Source organism: Euphorbia lathyris, chromosome 3 (genome assembly GCF_963576675.1).
Source record: "Euphorbia lathyris chromosome 3, ddEupLath1.1, whole genome shotgun sequence".
In the NCBI taxonomy this organism is placed as follows: Eukaryota; Viridiplantae; Streptophyta; class Magnoliopsida; order Malpighiales; family Euphorbiaceae; genus Euphorbia; species Euphorbia lathyris.
In genome coordinates, this window is record NC_088912.1 from 30,813,882 (window position 1) to 30,819,881 (window position 6,000).

Here is a 6,000-nt window from a genome sequence, read left to right on the forward strand (position 1 = left end):
GGAACTCACTGCTGCATATGTCTTGTCTCGCCCAAAATGTCCCCCTAGGGATCCGCCATGTAGATCTCGAACCACCTTCTCGCGGATAGAAGTGCAGGGTAAACAAAGTTGGTTGCCCCTCATTAGATACTCATCCATCAAGTGATACGCGCCATCCCCAGGTTGGCGCTGGCACTTCTCCCAGATACTTCCAAAGTCAGGATCCGCCAGGTACTCTCCTCTGATGTGTTCGAAACAATCGGTCTCCAGGTTGACTGTTTTTATTAGTGCAACCCTCCGACTCAAGGCGTCCGCCACTATGTTCTGTTTTCCCGCCTTATGGATAAGCTTATAGGGGAACTTATCTATGAAGGCAGACCACCGGGCGTGCATGGCGCTTCGAAGTTGCTTCTGACTTCCCAGGTATTTGAGAGCTTGATGGTCAGTGTAGATGATGAACTCTTTTCCCACCAAGTAATGTTCCCATACTTTCAATGCCCTCACTACAGCATAAAACTCTTGATCATACGTTGCCCACCTTTGCCGTGCCTCACAGAGCTTCTCACTGAAGTATGCAATGGGCCTCTTTTCTTGCATCAAGACACCACCAATCCCAATTCCACTGGCATCACACTCAACTTCAAACAGTTTGTCAAAATCGGGATACGCCAGCACTGGCGCTGTACTCAGCTTTTCCTTGATCAAGGCGAAGCTCTCTTCTTGGGCGTCTGCCCACTCGAACCCCTTTCCCTTCTTCAAACATTCCGTCAACGGGGCCACTATGGAACTGAAGTTCTTAATGAATCGGCGATGAAACGTTGCTAGCCCATGAAAACTCCTGATATCCCCCACGTTCCTCGGAGTAGGCCATTCTCGGATGGCTCTTACTTTCTCCCCATCAACTTGGATTCCACTCCCGCTGACCATGAATCCAAGGAAAACTAAGCTCTCCATGACAAAGTCACACTTCTTGGTGTTGGCGTATAGTTGGTGTTTCCTTAACAGGTCAAACACTGTCTGTAAGTGCTCCTCATGTTCCGCCAAGGTCTGGCTGTTGATCACAATGTCGTCAAAATACACAACTACGAACTTCCCAATCACTGGGCGAAGCACCTGATTCATCAGTCTCATAAAAGTACTAGGGGCGTTGGTCATCCCAAAGGGCATAACTAACCATTCATACAATCCATCTCTTATCTTGAAGGCAGTCGTCCACTCATCCCCAGATCAGATTTGTATCTGATGATACCCACTCTTGAGATCAATCTTGGAGAAGACTCGAGATCCGCCAAGTTGGTCCAACATGTCATCCAGCCTTGGAATCGGAAACTTATACTTGATGGTGATCTTGTTAATAGCCCTACTGTCAACACACATCCGCCAAGACCCATCCTTCTTCGGTGTAAGTAAAGCTGGAACAGCGCAAGGACTCATACTCTCCCTAACGTATCCCATCTCGATGAGTTCCTCCACTTTTTGTCTCATGACATCAATCTCATTTGGGCTCATTCGATAATATGGGAGGCTTGGCAAACTAGCCCCAGGCACCAGATCGATATGATGTTGGATATCTCTCAAAGGTGGTAACCCACTCGGCAGTTCGTCGGGGAACAGATCTTGATACTCGCCAAGTAGGCGGGTCACTTCATTCGGCATTTCTCTTTCGCCCCTTCGGGCGGCCTCGTGATTCGCCTTAACCATCACCACATACACCATCTGGCGCTCCTCACATTCGCTGACGAACGATTTATGTGTAGGACAGACTACCAAGGTAGACTTCTCGTCGGCCTTTGGCTCTCTCACCATTGGTGTAAGGACAAACTTCACCCCATTCTTCACAAATCTGTAAGTGTTCTCTCTTCCGGCGTGGGTGGTGTTGTTATCAAACTGCCAGGGTCGGCCCAACAATAGGTGGCATGCGTCCATGTCGACCACATCACAACAGACTTCATCATGATAGTTACCAATCTCAATCGGTACCTTGCATATCTGGGTCACCCTCAACTCGCCCACGTTCTTGATCCATCCCACCCTGTAGGGATCAGGGTGTGCTTCTACCAACAACCTGAACTTCTGAACGGCGCTGCTACTCACAATGTTCTCTTGGCTCCCACTATCTATTATCACATTACATCGCCCGCCCTTCACAAGACAGCGGGTCCTGAATAGTCGGTGCCTCTGATCGCCCTCTATCCAGCTGGAGACTAACAAACGCCGTACCACATGAATGGCGTACCTCTCTTCACCCGCCACCTCATCATCTTCTCCCAAGGGTTCACAAAATACTTCATCCTCTTCGTCATAGTCATCTTCATACCTCTCCACCATGTTGGCGCTCTTCCTTCTAGGACACTCGTTAGATCTATGTCCTGGCTCATTGCACCGAAAACATTTGAAAGGTGCTGGCCTTGCATACGGATTGTTGCTCTTGGGTGGTATAGGTGCTTCTTTGTATGGTCTAGTATCTCCAACGGATCCCCTTCCCACACTGTTAACCTTGGCCCCACTGGCACTCGCCACCTGCTTGCCTTTGTCGTAAGACTTCACGTTATCTCTTCCTCCAGGCGTATACTCAGTAGTGGCGGATCTCCTGGATCTCCCAGTCAGTTGGGACTCAGCCTTGAGGGCTAAATTCCTAGCATCTTGTACTCTAACCACCATCTGTGTGCCAATACGATCCTGGATATTGTATCTCAACCCTTCTAGATACCTAGAGGTCTTTTGGCTTTCAGTTTCAGACAGGTTGGCTCTCGCCGAAAGCCTTAAGAACTCAGAAGTATACTCATGGACACTGCGGGTCCCTTGAGAGCATCCTCTGTAGGAGCTGTAGATATACTGTTCGTAGTCCGGCGGTAAGAACCGCTCCCTCAGCATCGCCTTCATCCGTAGCCAAGATCTAATCGGATCTCTGCCCCCCTTTTCTCCTCTCTTCCCTCATCTGATCCCACCAAACTGATGCACCACCCTTCAGGCGATACGCCACCAGTCTAACTTTCCTCTCATCAGGAATACCAGCATACTCAAAGAAACGTTCAACTTCCGATAACCAATCTAAGAACCCCTCTATATCCAATTCGCCTCCAAAAGATGGTAAGTCTATTTTTAGCTTAAAGGCATCATCTCTATCAAAGTTCCCTAGATCTGGTTCTGCCCTAGCAATACCCACATGTCTTTCGTCAATCGGACCACCATTCCTCACAGTTCTAAAGGCACCATTATCCCCAATATCCTCAAAATCATCACTATCACTATCAGCGTTATGTACAAGGACAAAGTTGGGTCTTCTTACCTCAGGATCCCTAGGACCCATTCGTGGAAGTTGGACATTTGCCAATGGTAGTCGAGGTGGCGTGGGTTGCCTTTGGGGTCGTGGTTCAAGAACTCCTTCCCTCCTCTGGTCGGACTCCCCGGCGGCTGGTCTGACCACTGCACGGATCTCCAATCTGAGGTTTTCCAGGGAAGCGGTTAGCTCCTGGAACCGTTGGTCGTTTTGTTTCTGCCGCTCAAGGCTGGCCTGGATTTGTTCCGCGAGGTGATCTCTCAGCTCCTCATATCTCCGGTCACTGGTTTCCATGGAATCTTGCAGTTGTCGGGGTTGAACCATTGCCAAAAGAAGTTTCGGGTCAGGAAACGATTGGCTCTGATACCAACTGATACAGATTGAAAGCGATAAATGGAGGTTTTAATCGTAAACCAACAAAGATCTTCTTCTCTAGCTAGACTAGAAGGAGTGAATCCCGATAAACAAAGGTATAAACCTTAATCTCAATGAGAAATGATATTTGATTGATAAAAGTTTTTTTATCCTTACAAAATGAGGGTTTAAATACAACCTCTAATTGATCAGTAAAGGACAGGGACTACCCCTATTAGGGTTACAATATGGTTAACAATAAAAGGGTAAGATAGGTGATGCGCCTAGACAACAGGTACAGAGGTGCAGGTACGGAGCGTCAGAGGTTGTTGGTGAATTCCTTCGGCAGGAAGTAAACTTGAGATCCGCCCAGTGTAGTTGTTGGTACGCCTCATGGCGTACGCCTAGATCCGTCCCGCTCGCGTGTCCAGGGGATCCGCCCTCTCGGATACAACCTCTGTGGGAACGCCGAGAGGAGATCCGCCAAGGCGCGTGTTATTATTGATCCCAGTTAGGATGTCCACATCATTTACTTTTTTGGTCATCAAGGGCTTCATGAGACCAAAAATAAAAGATCAGGGGCCTACTGTATCTAAATAAAAGATCAATGGCTTAATGAACCGAAAAATAAAAGATCAGGGGCCTAATAATGCTTTTTGCCTATAATGAATTATAAAATGGAACGGAATGAATTTAAATATTAAATTTTTATTTTGGTCATGTGTTTTTGAACATTCCAAAGGTTATTCTCTCACTATGAGGAAGGAGGCGCATTCTCTTTTTTCTAAACCCCGAAATAAACACGGTGTTGTTTCGTGTCTGGGTTCAAAAGAAAAAGGGAAATCAAGTTTGGACATATTTTAGGATCTAGTTTAAATTTATATATTTTTATAGTTTAAAATTTACATAGATGATTAATTTAAATTAGTTTAATTATGCTTAATTCTAGTAATTATGTTGCTTGATTTTAGAGATTCACACTATCATATCTCAAAATTAAATGAATTAACATATATGAATAAATTAATAGTGGTTTATCATTTTGTAATTAGTATTTACAAATGTTACTATATATGTATTCGTTCTATTGTCTAATCTAACAAAGTATATCATATCTCAAAATTAAATGAATTAACATATATGGATAAATTAATAGTGGTTTATCATTTTGTAATTAGTATTTACAAATGTTACTATATATGTACCCGTTCTATTGTCAAATCTAACAAAGTATGAAGTTCTTAATTATTTAAAAATTTAATATAAATTCGGAATTTAAAAAAAAATTTGGACTAGCACAATTAGAAGCTGACCTAGCAAATACATGGGCCAGACTATTTGCTTGTCTCCTAATATAACGGACCGATAAATCGTTATTATTTGATAACAAAGATCTATAGTTGGCGATAATAATAGTCTGAGTTCTCTTTTATAATTAACTAAAAAAAATTAAAATTAGCTTTATTATACTTAATTCTAGCAATTATGTTGCTTGATTTTAGGGGATTGACAGTATCATATCTCAAAATTAAATAAATTAACATATATGGATAAGTTAATATGGTCTAGCATTTTGTAATTAGTATAACAAATGTTAATATAATATATATGTAGCCGGTCTTTCGTCAAACCTAACAAAGCATGAAGTTCTTAATTATATACAAAAATTTAATATAAAATCAGAATTTTAAAAAAATCTATCTGTTTAAAAAAAAATTATTTAAAACTGGATATCAAAGTCCTTGAATTAAACGACTTCAAAACAAATATTGACAAACTCAAAATTAAAAAAATTGAATGAATGAAAACCTTTAAAATTGTTAAAATGATGAAGCTTTTAGCCTAGTGGTTAAGGGCTTACCTATGATTAAGGAGGTCATGGGTTTGAATTACAGTATGGTGAGGATTTTTCTTTCTTCTTAATGTAAGCGCATTGTATGCAAATTTAAAATAAATAAATAAATAAAAGCCCCTGAACAAAAAAAAACAGAAAAATAATGTTAAAATTAACTTTTTATTTTGTTTACAATTTGATATAATATATAATTACTAAGTGGATTTTTATTTTTTAAAATCTAAACTTATGAATTAGAATATAAAATCTATATTTTTAACGATTTAAAATTTTATATAAATAATTAACTAAAACTAAAATTTAGTGTATTCTTAATTATATACAAAAATTTAATATAAAATCAGAATTTTAAAAAAATCTATCTGTTTAAAAAAAATTTATTTAAAACTGGATATCAAAGTCCTTGAATTAAACGACTTCAAAACAAATATTGACAAACTCAAAATTAAAAAAATTGAATGAATGAAAACCTTTAAAATTGTTAAAATGATGAAGCTCTTAGCCTAGTGGTTAAGGGCTTACCTATGATTAA